The sequence below is a fragment of the Atractosteus spatula genome, chromosome 1, assembly GCF_055471065.1.
Source record: "Atractosteus spatula isolate fAtrSpa1 chromosome 1, fAtrSpa1.hap1, whole genome shotgun sequence".
NCBI classification, from domain to species: Eukaryota; Metazoa; Chordata; class Actinopteri; order Semionotiformes; family Lepisosteidae; genus Atractosteus; species Atractosteus spatula.
The window spans coordinates 41,758,085-41,783,297 of record NC_142706.1 but is presented as its reverse complement, the minus strand read 5'-3'; positions in this window follow the sequence as shown (position 1 = coordinate 41,783,297).

The window sequence follows — 25,213 nt, the reverse complement described above, 5'->3', positions numbered from 1 at the left end:
CTCCAAGCGCAGGTTCAGGTTGAACAGTCGCTGGAGCACTCCACTCAGCTGATCAGCACAAGCCCTGAGAACTCTGGGACAGATGTCGTCTGGTCCTGTGGCTTACCCTGGTGCAGCCTCTTCAGCTCCCTCTTCACCTGGTCAGCCGTGATGGTCAGCCTGGCCTGGGGGATGGTGCTCATGGCGCTTTCAGTGCTGCAGGTGTTAATGGCGGAGGTGTTGGAGAGTGGCAGCTGTGGGGGATGGGGGGGTGAGTAGCTGTCGGGGGTTGAAGCTGTAGGCGGCCATGATTGTGGGGGGATGGAGGAGGTGTTGGGCAGTCGCAGCTGTGAAGGGTTAGGGAGTGTGTGGCTGTGGGGGGATGGGTGTCGAGCCACAGAGGACCCTGAATCAAACCTGTTAAAAAACTGGTTCAACTCGTTGGCCATCTCCAGGTTCTCCTCCATTGCACCCCCAGCCTGTTTGAAGCCAGTGATCTACAGTAGGTACTGAATGAGGATGAGGATTTTGAAGTTCTCGAAACCTGATAGGAAGCCAGTGCAAGGACTTGAAGACAGGTGTAATGCATCCCTGTTAGGATTCTCTCTGTCATATTCTGAACATATTGCAGATTGCTCAGTGTGGATTTAATTTCCCCAGTGAACAGGATGTGCATTTATTAATTCTAGAAAAGAAAGCCTTTCTTGATTTCTCTAGTTCCTAGTTTCTCTAGTTCCCTTTAAAATAAACTATTATTCCACAATGCAGAGTATTACATGGCCAGTATTTACATATGATATTTGTGATTTAAAGAAATTAACACAAGCAGCTTTGGGGAATTTAAGTTATTGGCTGAGTTATTGCAGGATAAAAGACTAGAGATGTTGGTAAGAAAGATAATTTTGGGAAAGTTGAGGAATACACTGATAACAAGAACACTTCCTAATGGGGTTAGGCATACTTTTGATGAAAATGATGAAGTTAACAGACTGTATGTTTACATAGATACTGAAATTAGGATTGTATTTTAGATTTTGTGTAGTTGCTAGCATTGAACTGTGTGTTGGATGCACATGAATTGAAGGAATGGGCACACATAGCTGATGCTGATCCACAGAGCCAGCATATTAAGATGTTTATAATTAGAGGCAATTTGTTTAAATAACTAGGTATGGATACTGATGTGCAAGAGAGGTGGAAAGGCTGTTTCCTTAAGCCAGCACTATAAAATATTTTATTCTCAGTGAGATGCTGCCATTTCATAGTGGGTTTCTAATGCTGTGTATAGTTCCATCCACACAGCGCCTTTACTTCCATCCATTTTCTAATCTCTTTATCCAGTACAGAAGATTTGGAGCCTATCCCAGTAAGCAACGGACACAAGGCAGAATACACCCTGGACATAGCGCCAGTCCATCACAGGACAGACAGACACAAACACACACACACACCAGGGCCAGTTTTCCCATAAACCAATTAACTTACCAGTATGTTTTGGAATGCGAGAGGGAGTCATATCACACATAAAGTATGGAGAAAAACCATGTAACCCAGAAAGAACATGCAAACCCCACACACAGAGGACGGCAGGAATTGAACCTAGGACCCCAGTGCTGCAAGATAGCAATGCTAACCACTTCGCCACCATTAGAAATGGATGGATATCTTTGTTATCTTTCTAGTTCACAGGTTTGCATGCATAATTTAATTTTGAAAGCCACTGAGACATCAGGTACTTTTGTTGTATTTATGAAAAAGAAACAAAACAAAAACCATTGTAAGCAAAATATTTTGAATTATATTTTACCCTATTTTTTCTTTAGTTTTGTATTTAACTTATTATATGATAGTCAGATTTAATGTATATTTGAACAATGAAAATATGTTTTTACAAGATGCGGGGGAAAGTGCAACAACTTATTACAGTGCTAAATTTAATATTATTGATTACTAATAGTTTATGCTAACACCTAACTTTCTTAATTAGATGTATTTAAAACAGTGAACTAAGTGTAACATAACATTCAGAAATACAATCGAGAATAGTTTTGTGGTGTTCGTATAGATGAGACATTTCTAAAATGTACAACGTAACAAAATTAAAGACGATTAAAATCTGTAATCTTTCCACTTGTAATGTCATTAGAAAGTACAACAAGTTTCTGCTTTGTCTAAGGATGGTATCACAAAGTAGTCTAAGTGGTAAGAAAGCTGTGCTTAATGATAATTAAGGGACTTAAAAGTAAAAAGAGATGCTTCATATTGCTTGATTAATTTTAAAAACTAAGTTATAAATGCAGACGCGATTGGTGCCATTAAGCGCTCCAGGCAGCAGAATGTTCGTTCCGTACTGCTGAGCTCCGTACCTCCTCCCTCTCTCGGTGCTGCGCCAGGTCTAAATATCTAAACATATGTATCTATATAGCAGGTAGTATCACTGTATACCACTTTCTTTGTAAACACAGAAAAACAGATTCACAACGCGACGCTGTCAATGTGTAAAAAAAAACGGTTTGAACACCCTATATTGTAATGAGCTGCTGAGCTAAGAATAGGAGTTCCTGCTGTCAGAGGGGGTGGAAAGTGCCCGCGGTCATTTAATTAGTATTACAATTCGCACTGAATTGAACCTATTCAGAGCCTACATTACATTTTAGCGTTTCATTCTGAGCAGAAACCCTCACACCTGAAGAAGGCTTGCGTTTTCTCTCTTCTCTTTTAAGCATGTGTACAATGCTGTAATACAATTAAAAATAAAAGTTTAAACAGTATCAACTAAACTCCATTAATATAAGTATCGAGTGGTATTAAATAAATACAGCTTTTTAATATAGATTACACTTTTCTAAAATGTATTTAAAAAATAAAAACGATTACAATCTAATCTTTCCAAGTTTGATCCCAAAATCCCAAGAAAAATAAATCTAAACGGGGAGAAAGCTATGCTGAAAGTTTATTAAGATACTTAGAAGACAAAAATAACAATTTATGTTGCATTTGTCTGATTGTGAATAAAAAAATACATATAATTAAACACGCGTTTGCGATTTAAATCAAAATGTGATTTAAATCAATATAAATGTTTATATTGTAACGCATACTGTACTGTCTCCATTTCTCTATAAAAATTTAAAAGATCCTTTGCGCAGCCTAAGAAGGGGGGTCTGCTCTCAGTGACAGCTGACAATCCTCCATACACTCAAGTGAAAAATGAATAATGCCAATGTAAACTTCGTATTTACAATTTGTTGATAATAGAAATGTTAAGTTCTCTAAAGCTTTGTGATAGTTTACCCTGGCAGCAAAAGATCAGCTACACTGGGAAGATGCGACACCGCAGATATGATTAATAACATTTTAAATCTAAAGGGATCCCTCCCCCCCACACACACACAATAGAAGCAAGAAGCAGAAGCAGGGACTGTTGTCAGAAGGAAAGAAGGTGACTATTCATTGTTATTAAAAATGACTTAAATTCGATCATGTTGTGATATTTAGAAATATAAAAAGTCAATTAATTGTCCATAATATTGCTATTTTATTTTTTTAAAGAAATGTTTGTTAAAAGAAAAGTCGTGGCACCGGCTGGATTTGAACACCCAACCTGTGGTTCAGAAGTCAGGAACGTAGACCACAGTACAAACCCACAAGGTCACATGAGGAGAGGTGAAACAGCCCTACACATAAAGAATCAACAGACATTGTACGATTCCATATTATATTAGCAGAAAAGCTCAAAACTACCACTTTTTATACACGTTATTTCACGTTAGTTAAAGACTTCGATGCTTAAAATGTTTAGGGAGAAATGGAATACTGGTGTGTATTTTTTCTTTAAAGTACCGAGACCAGCCATATACTATATGTTTATGTTCTGTTATGTTTATATGTTTATATATGTTTATGTTCCAAAATTAATATCGTTTATGGCCTTCACACGCGTTACAGTATGCTCCTATTCTTTTTATGCTCAGCTACTAAGATTTCCCTTCAGTGGTAAAATTCCATATAAATATTCAATACTTAAACGGGCACAGTAAAGACATTTAAATCTTTCTATGACCGACCAACGCACCACGAGTGCCCCTGTCGGTCAACCAATCACGTACCGTAGTATTGCGCGTCATCACGCGTCACGATGCGCGAGGACGTAGCCAATTACCGGCGGTACGTGTCTGTGCCACGCACTTTGAATGGCTGCATCTGTATATAAGTGATAGTGGATTATGCCACTCGATAACTTGAGGCTATTCCTTTATGAACTGATGTTGCAAAGAACATAGCTAGAGAGCCTATTCAATTTTTATCTAGAGTAGGAATATTTAAAGAAATCCTAACATGTCTCAGAATAAAGATGTCTTTACAGAATACCAGGAAGAACCCATCTTATTCAACATCATATCATCACAGAACCAGGAAAAAAGGTACGGTTACCCCCTTATCGCGTGCCCAAAGCAAGAAGGTAATTTGGGAGGAAGTGGACAAAATGTCTACAATGGTTTTAATAGAAGACTCTCAAAGTGAGTGGGCCAGCCCAATTCTATTAGTTCCAAAGTTGGACAGAATGAGATCTCAGTGTTTGAAGCATATCCCATGCCGTGTGTAGATGACTTATTGAACAGCTGGAAAATGCACAGTATATTAGTACATTAGATCTAACTAAAGAGTACTGTTGATTACCCCTCGCTGAGGATGCTAAAGTTAAAACTGTGCTACCCCAGAGTTATATTAAGATCGAGGCTTACAAGGGGCCCCTGCTACATTCCAAAGACTGATGGATCGCATACTTTGATCATATCAGACTTCGCTGCCATTTATTTATATGATGTAGATATCCATAGAACCACCTAGAAACAATATATTGTAACGCTCTTGGGTTCACGTGGGTATGTGCCCTCGAAGTTGCCGCCTCAGGTCGGACCCCCACCACTGCGGATACAAACCCGGGCCTCCGGTGTCACTCAACAGGGACCCAGTCAGTTGAGCAAAAGGGAAATCTCCCGTCAGCCTGACGACTGCGGTCCCTGCTATTCACAGGGAAGGGCAGTGATGTCACCGTGGTGGTAAGTTGGCTCACACAACCTCTAATGTCGGCCATATGCGTTACGCTATGCATCATTTAAAATTGATAGCAGACACCTTGCGGAATGCAGGTCTCATGGCGAATCCCTGGATATGCTGTTTGGGAGCCAGTGAAGCCAATTACCTGGGGTATACCATCAGAAGGGGACTCATAATGCTGCAGGAGAAGAGGATACAGATTATTAGGAAATGACCTAACCCACTCACAAAGGAACAAGTTAGGACTTTCTTGGGTTTGGCAGAATATTATCGTTGGTTTATTCCTGCGTTCTCTACTATTGCAGCCAATCTACAGGATTTACAAAGATCTAACCTTCCTGACCAGGTAAAATGGACAGATATTGAAGAAACTGCATTCCAGAAACTAAAAAAAATGCTTTATCCTCCCATCCCATCCTAAAAGCACCTGATTTCAATAATTATTTTGTTGAGAGGGTGTTTGTGAATCTTGTACACATTTTTCCTGCAGAACATGCAATATTTTATAAGGTGGACATTTAGAACTGGTTTGAACTGGATTGGAAGAATGCTGGACACAAGGGCTACTATGTAATTCTATACCATTACAGTATATAGGAATGTGTGCTACGAACCTAAGTAACCAATTGTATTAAAATAAGTTATCTTTAGAAAATAGGGAAGTAGGAAGATGTGCGTGATTTTGGAACACTGTCAATCTTGTAAGCATGATAGATAACAGAAAAATATTTAAGGACTGTTCTCATTTAATTACTTTAAGAAAAATATACTGAGCATCTCTTTGTGTTCCGCTCCCATACACATGAAATAAAAACTTCTTTTAACTTCTGAGATGGACTCCTGACTGTCTCTTATGGGGAAGCAGGAAAAAATTACAGTACAGACCGACACCTCAAATTGGGAATTGGAGCCATCTTATCATAAGAAGTTGATGGACAAACACACCCAGTTTTATATATCAGCGGTAAGCCACGTCTGGCAGAAAAAATACTTCTCTACTATAGAAAAAGAATGTCTCGCTATTAAATGGGCTTTAGATTGCCTAAAATATTACTTATTGGGGAGACAATTTAAATTGTATACCAATCAAGCCCCCTTGACTTGGTTCCTTAAGAACAAGGATAAGAATGACCAGATTACTTGCTGGGCACTCAGTCTCCAATTCCAAATAGCATATAGAGCCAGTAAACAACAAGAGAATGCGGATGCCCTTTGCACTGTATGTTTTCTTCCGAGAAGCAGAACAAACTTGGGGGAGCGAATGCAAGATCAATTGAGGTTGGGTTACAAATGGCATATATTTTTCAAATAACGTGTTAAAATCCCTCAATATATGCTTAGACCCTGAAGAGATAAAATAGCCACCTGGGAAGTGAGATAATAATATAATTTCTTGTTTTTGTATTTTTGCAAACTATGCAGTCCAGTGTCCTGAAGTTAGCTTTGCTCTCAAATATATAAAGATGCTGCCTGTCCTTGGTCAGTAAGATAAAGGACATGTATTTGGTGAGCTGGCTGTACGCCCAGAACATGAAAACAACTAACTGTTGTCCAGTTTGCAACTTACAGTAGATATAATTAACTGGCATGTGTTGCTGTCTTATCATTTGTTTAGAATGTGTCATAGTAACTCTTTTTGTTTTAAGGTATAAAGGACCATCTTCAGCTACTTATTTTTTAAGTCTGGTGGTTGCAAGCCAGACTTCCATATGCATATGAAATAAAGAAACTTCTGCTTCACAGACACCTGAACTTTGTAATTTGTATGACACAGCAACCCTGTCAAGAAGGCCGACAGACTACGTCGGATGACCTGTCAGAGGAAATGCCTTACCCACTATTTAATTAACGAGGCCCAGGTGGGTGACGTCAACATCTAGATAAATCAACCCCAGAAGGAGTCATCAGGGAAGATACCGGTAAAGTGGAAGCAAAGAGTGAGTGAGAGGCGAGCGTGGAGTAGTAGGAGAGGAGTGATCTAATCTTTAGAGTATAGAAGAGATAACAGGCTGATAGGTACAGTGAGGAAACTGTGGAACGCTTAAGAAATAAGAGGCTTTGGATTATGGATTTTGGGCTTGAGTATGAGACAAACATAAACAAATGCCGTGTAAAGTGTTTATATTACTTCTGCTTGGGAGTGGTGTTAAATGGAACCTCCATACTACTAAAGAGGCTTTGCTGGGTATGACTTAAGGACTTTCATGAATTAGTTCAGGTGGGTAGCTGCGTCAGCATGCGTAGGCTGCAAAGGAACAAGTAAATAGGTTTATTCCATGCTGAAAAAAAGAAGAAAGAGAACACAACGTTTCGGCCGTGGAGCCTTCTTCAGGTGTGAGAGAGACAGGGCAGTAGACAAAGGTAAAGTAGAGGGAGAACAAAGGTTGGGAGGGAGGAGGAGTGAGAGGCGGGAGCAGGGGACAGAAAGAGAGGCAAATCAAGAGGTGTGAAGTCAGAATGGGTGCAGAGAGGAGTGAAATGAAACTTCCAATGAATGGAGAAAATTTAAAAGAACAGTAGTCTGACGTTAAGAGAAGGGAGAATGTGTGATCTTAGCTGCAGAATAATTTTAGTTTTGGTGGTCTTTCTGATGTATGAGTTCAGAAAACCGTCTTTGAGAACACAGACGGAGAGATTAGAGTGGTCGTGGCCGTCAGAGGTGAAATGAGAAACAATGGGCTTGTAGAGATCTTTAATCTTCACAACCCTGACATGTTCTCTGAAGCGGTCTCCGAGTCTCCTTCCTGTTTCTCCAATGTAGATGGTTGGGCGTTTACTGCAAGAGATATAGTAAATAAGGTTGCTGGAGGTACAAGATGCTGTCTGGGTGATCCGGATTTGTCCTGAGGGGCCTTGAATGAGTGTGGTGGTGGATGTGTACTTGCAGGTGATACAGCGAGCTCTGTTGCAAGGGAAAGTGCCTGGTGTGGATGGTTGTTGAGGGCGGTCAAGGGAGCTGTGAACAAGGAGGTTACGCAGATTAGGTGGTCGGCGATATGAGATGATAGGGCGATCAGAAAAGAGGGCCCCAATGGAGGGATCATCCTGTAGGATGGAAAAGTTGTGGTTGATGGTCCTGGGGATAGGAAGTGTGTTAGGGTGGTAAGGGAGCACCAAAGGAATGCGGTTGTTACGGCGGGAGTTCCTGATCGGGTTGATGGTCCGGGGAGTGTTTTTGGCTCGGGCAAGGGCCCTGTCAATCACACTGCTGGGGTATCCTCTGTTGATGAAAAAGGAGTACATTTCGAGGGCTTGGTTCTCGAAGTCGATGTCGTCGCTGCATAATCGTCGTAGCCTAAGGAACTGTGAAAGAGGAAGAGAGTTTTTAGTGTGTTAGGGGTGAAATGAGCTGTACAGGAGGAAGCTGTGTGAATCCGTGGGTTTGTAATAAACTGAAGTGGACAGTCGGGGGTAGTTGATAGAGAAGTTGATGTCTAGAAACGGAAGAGTAGTGGAAGATATGTTAACCGTATATTTGAGGGACGGGTGGAAGTTGGTGAAATGGTGCAGGAAGAACTCAAGCTGATCGTTGGAGCATGTGGCGGCACCGACGCAGTCATCAATATATCGTTTGTAGAGGTCAGGGACATAGCCAGTGTAGGAAGCGAATTTCATGAATTACTAGATTTAATCTCCCCCATAACACTACAACATCTAGCAGGATCCACTATTCACAGGCTGAATGTGTGAACTGGGAAGTTAAAATGAACAGATGGAAATTACTAGATGCCAGGCTAGTGTTTGGTGGTCCAGCATCTCTCACAGCTCACTACACATTTCTGGTTCCTGTTGACAGTGTCTGAAATAGCATGTCTTTACAGCAAGATGGCATCCTGATGTATCCACACAGTGTTTCATACCGGCAGGAGCATACTTTATTAGCTAAAAGAATCTGGACAAAGTTGTGCTAAGTAGCAACTAAAATATTTTGGTCAAAGTATCAGCATTTGAATCTTCAAATTATTTTAAGTGCCAGCTCTCAACCTGTGACTTTTTCCACTAATAGTTTCTTCAATCTGCAGATGTTTGCATCCATGGAAGCGGTGCCTGGACTCCTTATCATTTGTCCATTTTCAATAGCATTGAAACAAACCCTAAAATTTTGGGTTCCACCTGTGCAGGCCTGTAAAAAACTATAAGTTAGCAATGAATTTCAGCATACTGTATGTGCCCTTTGCATGTAGTAATTGAATCACACTATATATCTTATCAGACATCTGGGCAGGATAGTCTAGTGGCTATAGAACGCCATGTGTAGTAATTAGTGGCAACTGTATGGCACTGCACTGATCAAGTCCTGATATGTCCAATGCTGTTCTTCCTGTGGGTTCTTCCTGACAGAAAAATATATTCCAGCAGTACAGTACACATCTTTATGATGCATGCATTACAATGGCCTGTTGTGAAATAATAAATTGACATCTAAACCATGGATGCCCTACTCACCAGACTCGAGTCCACTGAACATATGTGGGGATGAGCTGGCATGATTAGTGGTATCTAAGATTTAGGGAGCATTACGTAGGCACATTCTTATCCAAGTTGTATGAGAACAATAAAACAGGATCCCACAAGTCAGCATCTTCAAGATGGTTTAAGAAGAAGCAAGAAGCTTGCATTTCAGATGTAAAGCACTTTCATAATAGACCTGCTGATGATCTGCCCTGTTAATAGAAAAATGTTATTTTGAAAATGGTTTTCCATATGTCATATTTTTCCAAAGAAATTACATGGAATCTGCTACAAAACAACTTTTTTTCATTGTCTTCATAATAATTTGTGAATTTCTTACTGTAATGAATGCCTTTCTTTGTAATGTTCCATATATACTGTAAATATTTTATATCTACTGTTCCCTTTAAAAGAATTGGAACAATACTTTTCACTAGGGACTCTAATAATTATGAAAAGGAAATCAGGACTGATCAGGGTCATCAACACTTCTAAATATTTTATCTTAAATAAAAAAAATCTGTTTACCATTCTTGATTAAAATATACCAACTGAATATGTTAAAGGAGCAAGAAAAGGCATTTGTTGTTCGGTAAATAGACATTCATAAAAGAGCTATGAAAATTCCATTAACCTATCACATTTTTTGATTTTGGACTTAACCAAAAATAAAATGTAAATGACGATTTCTTCTAGTTTTTTTAAAACCTGGATTAAATAAGAAAAAAAAACATCACATAACAGAAAGTGCCATAGATTGGCAAATGTGTCTGATTTATAAAATTCTAATAATGTTTTATTGTAATCATAATTGAATTGCACAGCGCAATTATTAAAGGAATACTGATGGAAAATTAAGTGAATGAGAACATGTGATGCAGGAAATCTAACTATGTTACAAACTAGAAAGAATACCCTGAGATAAATGAACTGAAGTGGAAGTAGGATAGGAACAAGTGTTGACTTATCACTTGCTCAAAGTTTGCTTGAACTAAATGGATGAGGACAGATTCCTAATAAAACCCCCAAAAGTAAAAGAAAATAGCTAGGTTTGCAGGAAGAGGATTGAGAACATTGCACCAAAGTTGAACATGGCGGCCAGACCCATTGCTGTAGCTTCGGGAACTAGCGATGGTGAGGCCCAAACCCAGTACTGACTGATGCTGTGTGTTTGCAAGCTCAGGACAGAGTGAGCATCAGTAACTGGGGCAGCTCCTGTGGTGACATGAACAGAAGGATTGTGGAAAGAAGAAAGATGGAACAATAAAGATCATCTGGTGCCGCAGAAGTTGTGGGTAGGATACACAACCAGAAATTAAAAAGTCATAGGGAGGGCAGAAGGAAAGGGAGAGAGGGAAAGAACAGGATTAGAAGAAGATTGAAGGGAAGGGGGGATGTAGACAAAGTAGTTGTAGTGAATAGGAGTTTTATGGAGGGTTGACGACAAGACAACTAAAAGAAAATAGTAGACACCATGGCAATGTAATTTGTCTTCCGTGGAGAATTGATGATGAAGAGCTTCTTGTTCGAGAAGAGGCAAGAAAGAGATGCTGTGCAGAGTTGCGGGCAGTCATAGGTTATTTATGCAGTACGTTGGAGAGTGGAAAAGCAAAATTAGAAATGTACGTCCTCTCAAACTTCTGTTAAATAACACCATTTGTCTTAAATAATTAATTGAATTCCATAAAACCAAAGGGTAACATTTATTCACTCTTAATTTGATTAAAATTAAAAAATAAAAAATCTGCAGTAACATTTTGCTCTTTAGAAGTGCATTGTAAGCCTCGGGAACAATACAGAGGCCTCTGAAGGTTTACCATTTCCTCAGGGTGTAAAAGGGGGTGATATAAAATTTAGAAGTACCGTGCATCATCAAGGTTAAAGTCAGAGTTCTGAGAATACTGTAGGGAAATGGGCATTAACCTCCACAAGTTGGAGGATAGCTATTATTTAGAAAAGGTTGAATTTACTATTTTTCACTGTCCATTATTAAATCAATTATTAAGACATTTAGGTCTACAGGTATAGTGGACACTCTGTGGACTCACTCTATTGGCCTGGCATAATGAAGAAAGATGAAATCCTGATTCAGACTGCTATTAGATTCCCAGGTTAGAAGGAGACAGAAAATCAGAGTGAGCAAGCAAGCAAGCAAGCAAAGAATTGAGCATTGCACTACTTTTTAAAGCAAGAAATCACAGATGAACAGATGATGATTGAGTATGATGGTATTAGGTGTAGTCCTTCTGTCCACCTTGCAGGGTTAGCATTGGTTGGTCTGTGTTGGTCGATAATTGGGATATGCTCTTCATCAGAGAGAGAAGAAAGAAGCACTTTTATTTTACTTAACAAGTAAAAAAAAGGCCCAAGTTTTCTAGCCAAGACAACAGATAATTGGAAATCTTTAATAACACTAAATTCTTAGTTTAATAATATGAATGGCTGCTGCACGTACTATAGCTGCAGGAAAGAAGCTTCTCTAAAGGGAGAAACCACAAGAAGAGGAGATTCAGACGTCTCAAACAGTATTTGAATGACAGTTGAAACAATGTCTTATGGACAGATTAAATAAAAAACTGAAGTATTTGGACATGCCCATTTACATAGTTAATATTTGCTACCCACCAGTAAAATTTCTGTTTTGCCATTATTTAGCTTCAGAAAATTTTGATGTCACTGAATCAAAGGAGGAGCAAGTTTTAACATAAGTCTGAGTATCATCTGGATAACAGTGATACTTGATTACCAAGAAAGACAAAATGCTTCCTGCCAGTCAGGTAAGAGCAAGACCATTTAAAGACAGTATTAATGACAGACAAAAAATGTTTGCAAGCTATTTTGAACATGAGATTCTGCTGATCAGTTCTCCAAAAGAAAAGTCACTTTGGATTTGAATTGAGCAGGATGAAACTGAATTTTAGTGAGTTAAGAGTAAGTTTACCAAACTCAGGTAGAAATGTGTTCAAAACCTCTCTGATAATAACAATATTTGGTGTTGCTCCAACATTGGAGGTACAGTGCACCATTCTTTAGATGCTACTATTTTATTTGAATTGAAATTCCTTATGTCTGTTTAAACATCAGATGCACACTGACATGAACAATCAAAATACCTTAGACCCTTTTCTATGGGTCCTATACTACTGTGTGTGAAATAATTGCGTTTTAAGTTTCTTTGAGCACATCAAGTGTTTCATATAAATTGATAAGGAAGTAATAAAATTTCTTTAAAATTTATTTAAAATAATAAAGTAAACAACTTTTGGAGGTTTCTCATTGGCTATTGAGAAAAGTATATGGTATAATAGTAGCAAATTCACCCGTTACTGTGTCAGTGGTGACGGCAATGTTTTTGTGTTTTGTGTCCCTGGCCAAACAGGATCAACTCCGAGTAGTAGCTGTACTCCTAATATTAAAATGGTTTAGAGTAAGTGCTGGTTAGGTTTAAAAATGTGTGAGAGAGGGTTTAGTTTTCCCTACAATGGAATGGATATTTTTTCTAAGATTCAATTTGTTACATATCCCAGAGGAGATTTGTGTTATCTGGATGTGGTTCTGAACATGTCAGGGTGGTCATCTTGTAAAGGTTATGGTTATAAGGTACAATGTTAGGTTCTGTTTTATAATAGTTATATACTAATTATACTATAATATATAATATATTATATTATAATGAGTTATAATATTAGATTATGGCTTTGAATAGAACTCTCAATAAGACCCTGTGATGCTCAAGATGTCTGACTGACTGGAATGACTGGTTGTCTGGTCCTGAATGTAGTATGCTCCAGTAGTGGGTTATATACTACAGGTTACAGTCTCCCCAGCGCAGTGTAATGACAGGACTGTCAAGAGAACCCAAGCAGAAGGTCAGCTAAAATTCCAACATAAACATAGGTAGCTGCGAGACCATGACTCACCAACTGGGCATGGCAAAAAACAATATTGCAATGGTGGCCTTGCCGTTACACAGTGTATGGAAAATTAACCAACATTACAAAAACTCCTAAGCTCCTCTTTGAGCTTCTTACTACACTTCTTCAGTTCCCTTTCTAGCTGACACACAAAGTACACAGTTGTCCCATAGATGCTTTAACCATCGCTACCTCCCTCTTTACTTCTGGCAAAGATTGCTTAACATACAGTAGGATGTGTTCTCTGTCACCATACAGCAGATAAAAGACCAATCCTGGAAGCCTCAGCTTCCTGGTTTTAACACTTACACCCAGTGACTGAGAGTGGCAAGTCATTTTTCGACAATATAGTAGGGGATTTAGGAGAATTTAGTTCAGACAAGAAAATCAAAAGAATATCTTTGTCTTGCCAGCAAATCATGTTCCTGTTTTTTTTAAATGCACCATCTATCATCTTGCCAAACATCATGATAGATTAGAATTTCGACTTGATAATCACTCAGCAATAGCATTGTATCTGCTAATATAAAATCTTTTCAATGTATTAGAACTTATTTTGTTCAAATAATTTGTTAAAAAGGTATTATAAATTCAGCCAAAGATGCATACAGTCTAAACAGATGTTCACTTTTAGCAGTAAAGAATATGATAGTCTTTTGTCAGATATGTTAACTATACTTTATTACTCACACTCATTTTTAATATTTGCTTATCCAATTCAGGCTCATGGTGGCCCTGAGCCTGACCTGGAAAGCATTAGGCACAAGGTTACATCCTTGACCATTCCATGCCAGTCTATTGCACTGCACTTTTCTAAATGTTATTTTAATTTTTACAGCATAGACAGCTATCTTTTCAATTTGTTGACATAATACATCACAGGTGCTGTAGCTATTCTGCTTAGCCTTACGAGTTCTGAAAACATTGGAAAAAATAGTGAAATTACTATATTTTAAGGGACATGAGTACCATAATCATAATTCCAGGACCAATATTCACCACCATGAGTTGTTTTTAACAATTTATCAATTTCATTGAAATATGTTTAATGTTACATGGCTATTAGATTTCCAATTCATATTTGCATAGCGCAATCCTATTTCACAGACCTGTAATGACAATAATTTTCCCTGAGATCTAGTAACTGCAAAAGCATGATGATGAGAAGGATAAAATATTCTCTTCCTACACAGCTGTTGCAGAATTTCTGTTCGCAATATTGCAGTTTGCATCAAGTCAAAATGATGCTGTAGGTGGACGATTAATCTTTTACTCTGAATTCAGGTTTTGCCCTATGCATAAATATTATATTATACACATTAGTCATAAATACTAATCAGTTAGCATATGATACAGTTTTCTAGGCAGTTTCTTCAAATGTAGAAAGTGATAGATATAGGTTTTAGTGTACATTATTTCTTATAGTTTTTATGTACAATGTACCATAACAATGATTGCAATTTTTCTTGATGTAATATATAAACGGAAACTAAGTTTCTTGCAGGAGTTCATTATAGAAAGTATTACATAGTAAATAAAAATAATTTAGAAAAGTTATTTACTTGCAGACTATGTGTATTTAAGATCTACATTTCAGGCCAGTCTCAAAATACATTTGAAGTATTTAAGAAAATAATAAGACCAACTTCTTTTTTGTGGCACTTGATGTTACTGAAGGAAGAAACTCCAGAATGCTTTATTGATTTTGTTATCCATTTTACATCACTGTTCTTTCTGTTCTTTGAAAAAGGACTGTAGTAGCCTTGCGGAAATTTGCTTTACAAAGTTAAAAACCGTAAACTTTCTAAACTTTCTGGTAGCTACAGGCACAAATAGCTGGGGAATTTGTTTAAATGCTTTATACCACTGTGGCTTCAAGCAAGCTAAAGGAAAACAAAAATAACATCACTAAGTGCTTGAGTGCAGCAAAAGCCACCTTCTTTAAAAGCAGAGATTCTGTATCTGTTTTTACATCATTCTATCATTGATAAAATCACAGTCATTAATAATTATTATGTAGATTTAATTACAAAATTAATATTCTCCAGCACATGCTGAAATCCCATTCATTTGAAAAAAATAATTAGACAGATCATGTACTCAACATGATCAATTGACATGTCTGCCAAAACAGCATCACTATTCAAATTAGGGAAACCAAACACTAGCTCTCTCAGATACAGTAGTTTGGTGCCCCACTTAGGGCCTTTGACATTATCAGGAAAGTGTAAAATTCTATAGCTTTGCAAATGGCATTGCTTTGCAAATTGATTGTATTGAATATTTGACTACCCCGAACATTGCTTCTAGAAGGTTTGATTTGAACTCTACAGTATGTTCATAAACAAAAAAAAAACCTTATGCTTGAAACAAGAAGGTTTTTTTCCATAACTAATATGGATTAAAAACAAATTTTATGCGTGATATCAATCTGAAAAAATACAAGGATATGTAACTTAATGTTTGTTAAAATTTTATTTCACATGTGGCATAGTATGTAAATGTTACTCCATTTCCAAAAAGCAGCTCTCTTTCCAGTAGTGAATTCAATTTCATTTATAAACACTATTTCTTTTGGGACATAGATTATTATTGTGAAGCAGGTATTCCTGAGCTAATAAGTGTTTTGTAGTGCATACATCACCATTTTAGAAAAGCTCCTGCAGGGTAACTGGCAAACAGGGGAAAGTCCTAAGGAAAAAGCCATTTGCCTGCTGTGACTTTATAAAGAGCCTTGGCATTGTGATTTTACACTTATATTTATCTGTTCTTTGGCAATAATCTCTGATCTTTACAAATCCTAAAAAAATATTAACGTAAATAACATTTGAATTAGGATTTGTACTGCTAATTCAGCTCTTTTGTTAGGCTTTTGCAGACTTACACCATAATTTAAAAATTTGAAATATTTCCTTGTTTTGTAATTGGTTGAAGTGTCATCAATTAATTTAACCCAGGCCATGGGGGGCAGTCTTAATAAATTTACAGTTGGTCTTAAATGCTACATGCTTGTCTGGGGTCTCAATTACAGTAACATTGGGGAAAACAAGTTGGAAGGTATATCTGTTGTGTCTTTTTTGTAGATTTATAAAAACCCAATATATTATCTTACAAAATATAAAAATATAAAAGTAAAAGTAAAGTTAACAATTCAAGCATTTATGAGTACATTTACTGACTGGAAAACAGAAAATGAACATAATGTACTCAGCATTTAATTCTCTCCATACCAAGAATGTTAATCAATGCCTAAAGCAATTAATACCTCATAGAAAAATACCCTTTCTGTTGTCGTAGATATGACTGTTTAATTGAACTAAATCTTTAAATATAGTATTTAGTAATTATTAGAATTCAGGAAATGGAATTTAAAAAGACATAATAGTGAACATAGAAGAGGAGCTAAAATTTGCTAAATGAATACATCTAATGAGAAGTACAAGATAAATTAAAATGTCATATTTTTTCATAGAATACTTTTCCACAATCATTAACAGTTAATCATAGGATAAAACCCATGGCTTCAGAGAGTTCTAAAGACAAATGGTGTGTTGGACACAAATAAGGTACACCATATTTAACTGAAACAAAAGGTAAAGTTACAGAATAGAAATAAACTACACATGCTCTGGTTCTCACACAAGCAACCAAATTAATCTGAAGACAAACATGAAGTCCTATTTTCTCTACCAGGGGCTTCCTGGTCCTCCCTGGAGAAGCTCCCTGGACCAGGGAAAGACCCCATTTGCTAAGTGTCAGTCAACCCACAGGGAGTCTCTATACTCACAACTGCAAATCCGTCAGTGCTCCTGCCCACCTGTGCCCACACAAACTTGACATATAAACAGGTTTGGAAAGGAAGAAAGCCAATGACAGGACCAATAGGGAACTACGTTAAGTACAACACAATAATTATAACAAGGCAAATAAGTGAGCTTAAATATTTATAACTCTGTATTAGTTACAATACTTTTTTCCCCATTAAGCACACTGCATTATGATTCATGCTCTAATGAATGTCCTGAGATTGAAATGACAGTTTTTTTTGGCTTTTTACTTTGTTCTAAGTTTTTCATTTTGTAGTCTGCATGAGTTTCAATTATTCTCCTGTGCACCTACAGAGAAAGTCACAGTGTGTGGATGTTATACATTTTTCATAAAACACCTTGACAAAATAATTTGACAACATCATAAGTGGATAAAGCTGACCTAATTTGATGTGGGACCAAGTGGGAGGCTAAGTATTTCATTCATTAAACAGCTTGTCACCAGGAAGATGCTGGCTAAAATCTTGGCTCTGCCTCTGAATCATTATGTGTTCCTATCTTTTGGAAAAGAAACATACTGTAAAACTTGCTTCTGTAACTGGCTTCTTTAGCAGTTGATTGGTAGTTTACACTGTGGACTGTTTGGGGAAAAAAAAGTCTGCAAACTGATTAATTCCATGTACATATTTTATGTGGGCTGATAACCAGGGTGCATTGCATTTTTAAAAACAATTTATGCACTTATGGTACAAACTGCTTAGACAATATACATAGCTGCCATAGGAAAAAAATACTTGGTAGAGTGTCACCAGAACTACCAAGACAATTATGCATTAACCCCTTTCATGCACAATCACTTTTTAAAACCCAGGATTTCCTCAGTTAATATGAGCAAGACATTACTGGAGACTATATTCTAAGGCTTCAGGGGAGACAAGCATCTAGGATCCTGTCTCCGTAGAGCAAGGGTACCTAACATGTCCCAGAGTAGTTAGGCTCCAGGAGTTGCACATATTGTGACAAAATGAATTGGCATAACAGCACCTTGAAACAAACTGAAGAGTAGGACAAAATTTGTGGTTTTCACAGGAATCATGCCTGCACAATATAAATGTCACTAAATGCAAATATTAAACATCAAATACTCTACAACACTAGACTGAGGACATATTGTGCTGAGGAACATTTCAGGTTTCTTGGCTACTGGAAATATGTTTACTGACTAAACTATCTATATAGATATAGATTATATCGGAATGAGATGATAGGCAGCTCAAGTAGGTTTTTTCTTCTCCCTGTTTTCACATGGGTTTTCTCTGGGCACTGCAGTTTCCTCCAACAGTCCAAAGACATACTGGTAAGATAATTGGTTTCTAGGATCCTGCCTAGCACCCCTTGCTTGTCGGGATAGGCTCCAGCTCCCCCTTGTTCTTGTATTAAATAAAGTGGTTAGACAATGGATGGATAAACGAATGGGATGAGCACTAGATGGAGAAATCCAGGAATGATTTCTCAATCCTAGGAATAAAAAAAAATAACAATGGAAATCCCCCCAAAGGCAAATCTGCAAGGCAGATTCATAAGAAATAGAGTCAAAAAGAGAATGTAAGGGAAATATATGATCTTAAAACACAAAGTAATTAAGTACGTATACCTACAGTGGTGTGAAAAAGTGTTTGCCCCCTTCCTGCTTTCTTATTTTTTTGCATGTTTGTCACACTGAAATGTTTCAGATCATCAAACAAATTGAAATATTAGACAAAGATAACACAAGTAAACACAAAATGCAGTTTTTAAATGAAGGTTTTTATTATTAAGGGAAAAAAAATCCAAACCTACATGGCCCTGTGTGAAAAAGTGATTGCCCCCTAAACCTAATAACTGGTGCAATCAAGCGTTTGCAATAACTGGCAATGAGTCTTTTACAGCGCTGTGGAGGAATTTTGGCCCACTCATCTTTTCAGAATTGTTGTAATTCAGCCACATTGGAGGGTTTTCAAGCCTTAACCGCTTTTTTAAGGTCATGCCACAACATCTTAATCGGATTCAGGTCAGGACTTTGACTAGGCCACTCCAAGGTCTTCATTTTGTTTTTCTTAAGCCATTCAGAGGTGGACTTGCTGGTGTGTTTTGGATCATTGTCCTGCTGCAGAACCCAAGTGCACTTCAGTTTGAGGTCACGAACAGATGGCCGGACATTCTCCTTCAGGATTTTTTGGTAGACAGCAGAATTCATGGTTCCATTTACCACAGCAAGTCTTCCAGGTCCTGAAGCAGCAAAACAGCCCCAGACCATCACACTACCACCACCATATTTTACTGTTGGTATGATGTTCCTTTTCTGAAATGCTGTGTTACTTTTACGCCAGATGTAATGGGACAAACACCTTCCAAAAAGTTCAACTTTTGTCTCGTCAGTCCACAGAGTATTTTCCCAAAAGTCTTGGGGATCATCAAGATGTTTTCTGGCAAAACGGAGACGAGCCTTTATGTTCTTTTTGCTCAGCAGTGGTTTTCGTCTTGGAACTCTGCCATGCAGGCCATTTTTGCCCAGTCTCTTTCTTATGGTGGAGTCATGAACACTGACCTTAACTGAGGCAAGTGAAGCCTGCAGTTCTTTGGATGTTGTTGTGGGGGTTTTTGTGACCTCTTGGATGAGTCGTCGCTGCGCTCTTGGGGTAATTTTGGTCGTCCGGCCACTCCTGGGAAGGTTCACCACTGTTCCATGTTTTCGCCATTTGTGGATAATGGCTCTCACTGTGGTTCGCTGGAGTCCCAAAGCTTTAGAAATGGCTTTATAACCTTTTCCAGACTGATAAATCTCAATTACTCTGTTTCTCATTTGATCCTGAATTTCTTTGGATCGCAGCATGATGTCTAGCTTTTGAGGATCTTTTGGTCTACTTCACTTTGTCAGGCAGGTCCTATTTAAGTGATTTCTTGATTGAGAACAGGTGTGGCAGTAATCAGGCCTGGGTGTGGCTAGAGAAATTGAGCTCAGCTTTCCAAAGATGTGATAAACCACAGTTGATTTATGTTTTAACAGGGGGGGCAATCACTTTTTCACACAGGGCCATGTAGGTTTGGATTTTTTTTCCCCTTAATAATAAACTGCATTTTGTGTTTACTTGTGTTATCTTTGTCTAATATTTCAATTTGTTTGATGATCTGAAACATTTCAGTGTGAAAAACATGCAAAAAAATAAGAAATCAGGAAGGGGGCAAACACTTTTTCACACCACTGTATATGCCAGGAATATAAGAACATAAAGCAAAAGATAAAGTTTAATTAGCATTCAATTATACTGCAGCTCAAATCAATGAAACGCGGATAACAGAGAGTGATGGTGAAAAATACAACATTAATAGGTACTCATCACTTATCAAGAGAGACAGGAACGATGGACAAGGAAGAGGTGGTGCTCTATACGTCAGAAATGTCACCAAAATGTACCTGAGAATCTCAGAATCAATAAAACATTCAAAATGTATAATGTTAGGAGTATGCTACAGATGAAAACAATCAGATATTAATTATAATATACTCTTATATAATGAAATTCTGTATATATGTGTAAAAACATCCATGGCTATCATAGGAAATTTTCATTTTCTTCAAATAGACTGTGAAAAATCACTAAGGATATCTTCAACAGAAATTAAACTGGCTGCCACAGCAGCCGACCACTTTCTTACTCATTTTGTCAGATTACCTACAAAGGAGAATCTTTATTGATCTAGTCTTTTAGAATAGACAAGTCACTACGTGTCAATAAATCATAGGCTAGAAATCAGTGCTGTAAATGGTTTAATGAATGATTTAAGAAAAACACAAGAAGAAATATAACACCTCGTATACACTAACATCCAGTTAAAGAAATTCTGTATAATAGATTGCTAGCAGTTAAAAAATATAAAATCCAATAAAGTGGTGTAAAGAAATATTGCTTCTTCCTAATACTAACAAAATGTATTAGTATATGTTGTATATATATAGTAGGTGTTTGAATAGAAATAAACAGTGACGAAGGTCACTTTAGAAGTGCTCCTATTGCAATGACTGGTCTGCACAGGATTTATATTCATAGACCTCCTTATTTGTGTGTGTTATGGTGAGAATCAAATGCTGAGATTTCTGCCATCTGAGAGCAAACATAAATTTTGTTAAACCAGTATTCCGTCTCTTCACAGCTATCTGTTCCAAGACCAGGCATTCTAACCGCCTTCTATTCCTTTACAGATGTCGTCAACATAATATCATTCCAAAAGGATTTCACCTGAAATTTAATATCTTTTCTTTTGATTCTGATACCACCCAGAGTAACACTCAGAGACTTCTAAAACAATTTTCTAGGAAACTAATGCTCTCTACCATTTTCTTCCTCAAAAAACAGATTATCCTTTCCGACAACAACATCAAAGAGGCTAAGGAATTTCTATGGCTGACAGCTCCACATCATCTTCCTTTTATAACTAATCTCTTTAGATCTCTCAACTCCAAACTCTACCAGTTCCTCACTACAGAGAAGGATAAAAAACTCAGTCATCTTCTACAGAAGAAAACCATCAACACCCCTCACACCTTCACCAATCCTAACCTTGTTGTCACTATACCTTCTGACCTTTCCTTTTAACAGGATGAGCGATCCCTCCTCAGCAAAGGCCTCAGTTTTGTACCAGTTCCCAGGAAGCTGGACATCCCCCAGACCAATGCCGACCTATACCTCTTTTACCGCAGGATCCGTCTCAGAGCACATTTTGCTGACGATTCCTCTTCACAGGCAGCTGACAACAATCCGGTTATTGATGTCATTAACAACATTAATCCCAAACAGAGCTGTTGGACTACCCCTCCCGGCCATCTTCCACCAGTCGATTATTTCATTAACCAATGCACCAATCAAGCTCCCAAGACACTCTCTATACCCAGTAAACACAGGTCTAACCTCACCCAAGGAGAAATTCAGGCGCTCCAGTCTCTCCAGAGATGATATCGTCATCAAACTAGCGGACAAAGGAGGTGCTGTTGTGGTGTGGCGTAAGGACTTATATAACTTTGAAGCCTCTAGACAACTAACTGACACCTCTGCCTACAGATGCAGCCATTCAAAGTACGCGGCACAGACACGTACCGCGGGTAATTGGCTACGGCCTCGCACATCGTGACGCAAAATACTGCGGTACGTGATTGGTTGACCGACAGGGGCACTCGTGGTGCGTTGGTCGGTTGTAGAAAGATTTAAATGTCTTTACTGTGCCTGTTTTAGTATTGAATATTTATATGGAATTTTACCACTGAAGGGAAATCTTAGTAGCTGAGCATAAAAAGAATAGGAGCATACTGTAACATGTGTGAAGGCCATAAACGATATTAATTTTGGAACATAAACATACAGTATATGGCTGGTCTCGTTACTTTAAAGAAAAAATACACACCAGTATTCCATTTCTCCCCAAACATTTTAAGCATCGAAGTCTTTAACTAACGTGATACCTGAGTCAACAAGCATACTTTTAGAATTTGATTAAAAGGGAATATAATATGGAATCGCGTATCTAAAGAAATTAATAACGATATAATTATATTCATGTACCGCAACACAAGAATAGTACATGCTGTACAATGTCTGCTGATACTGTTTCTCTAGGGCTTTTTCAACACTCCTCATGTGACCTTGCCAGTGGCGCTGTGGGTTAGGTTCCTGACTTATACATCACACATTGGGTGTTCGAATCCAGCCGTAGCCATGACTTTTTTTTAACAAACATTTCTTTGAAAAAATAAAACTTTTCCCTGGGTCAGAGATTAAATAAAACTTCACTCGCACCAAACAAATTACCACACACTGAACACTGAACATGTTAACCCAAATATGTCTCACAATACTTTTATGGTACATTACTTTGATAAAATGTGTTTAAAAATAAAAATGATTACAAACGCCAGCAGAGAGAGAGACACACACACAGTTCTTCATTGTCAAAAAGTAATTGTTTTTTACTTTGTCAGCACCCAGACAAACGCAAACGCGTTATTAATGAAATGCTTTTATTCATTCTTAATCTAACTCACAAGTTGTCATCTGTTGTTGAAGCTCTGTGAGACTAGACTCACACATGGCTAGACTTGACTATTTAACCATGAGATTATGTTTAATAATCTTCCTTGTTATGCACTGAGAATGATAAGCACCCCAAACACGAGGGCGGCGTAGCAGTCTGTTGTGGCTTTCCCATCTATACCGATACACTGCAAGTACAACCCCCCTCCTTCTCTTGAGTGATGGGCAACAGTTGGATATCTGGGAGAATTGTTTGTTCTACTGGCGTCTGTGAATTCCGCAGATTTTTATCGTCTTTAATTTTGTTACATTATACATTTTAGAAACGTTTAATCTATACAAACACAACAAAACTATTTTCGATTGTATTTCTGAATGTTATGTTACACTTAGAGTAGTTCACTGTTTTAAATACATCTAATTAAGAAAGTTAGGTGTTAGCATAAACTATTAGTAATCAATAATATTGAATTTAGCACTGTAATAAGTTGTTGCACTTTCCCCCGCATCTTGTAAAAACGTATTTTCATTGTTCAAATATACATTAAATCTGACTATCATATAATAAGTTAAATACAAAACCAAAGAAAAAACAGGGTAAAATATAATTCAAAATATTTTGCTAACAATGTTAACTGTTTATAAATAATCAATTGTATTAACTAAGGAGTAGGATGGCATTTCTTTGAAAAAATAAAGTAGCAATATTATGGATAATTAATTGACTTTTTATATTTCTAAATATCACAACATGTTCGAATCCAAGTTATTTTTAATAACAATGGGTAAACTGGGTAAGCGGTGAGGGTAATCACAAAGCTTTAGAGAACTTAACCTTTTTATTATCAACAAATTGTAAATACGACGTTTACATTGGCATTATTAATTTTTCACTTGAGTGTATGGAGATTTGTGAGAGCAGACCCCCCCTCTTAGGCTACGCAAATGATTGTTTCATTTTTATTAAGAAATGGAGGCTGTATTTGTTACAATATAAACATTTACTGTCAAACTTTAAATCAACAGTTTATTTAACGACGATCTGTCAAAGTGCAATGAAATACAATTTAAACTGTATTACAGCAGCACAATGTGCTTTTTCATCGTGTGTCTCTCTCTGGTCAGGGCGCGGGAGAGCTCGCTGGCAGGTGGTGACGGAAAGAAATAAAATAAAGGCAGCTTTTAACTCCGCAAGTCACACACCAATACTCCATTTCTCCCTAAACATTTTAAGCACCAAAGTCTTTCATGTGTTTTTCATCACTCTTTGCGGGAGTGCTGGCTGTGACGAATTAAACCAGTTTCACAGGTATTTACAAGTGGTTGAGTCTTCAGCGGGAGGGGGGAACAAGCTGCCCAGATGACAAAAAGTAACAACCCACCACAGCATTTCATTGATCTAACTAACAAGGATGGGACATTAGCTAGCCAATATGATAAAGGAATAACTTTTTTATTTCTTTAGCACATTTATTTGAAAATTTCCATCGATTGTACAAGCACTGAAAAACTGTTCAATCCCTAGTTCGTCGGGCATTTTCTTTTACTATAACAGATAGAAAAACTGTTTCATAATTTTTAACAACGAAAATTATTTAAACTGCGACACTTTTATCATTCAACGAGAGCTCAAAATATCACAAGGATCCACAAGAGATCAACAAAGACAACAGAAAAAGATATTTGTATAAGATACTGTCCATGGGAGTCCAAGCTTTTTTATCTATGCTAAGTAGTCTTTAATATTTCTTCATTACACAGTGAAGTCAAAATTCCGGGATGTGCCTATGTACGCTGGGCAAACGTTCCTAGGTAAAATTCTTCCAGTATGGGGGTACCTTTAAAGTGGAGACGACGGCACCGAAATTTTTTGGCATGCATAAAAAACAGCAATTCTGTCAGTAAGCCCTAAATGAATTAATAGCAAACATGGTTTACATAAAAGACATTTTTCCAAGAAAGTTTAGCCTTTGTAATT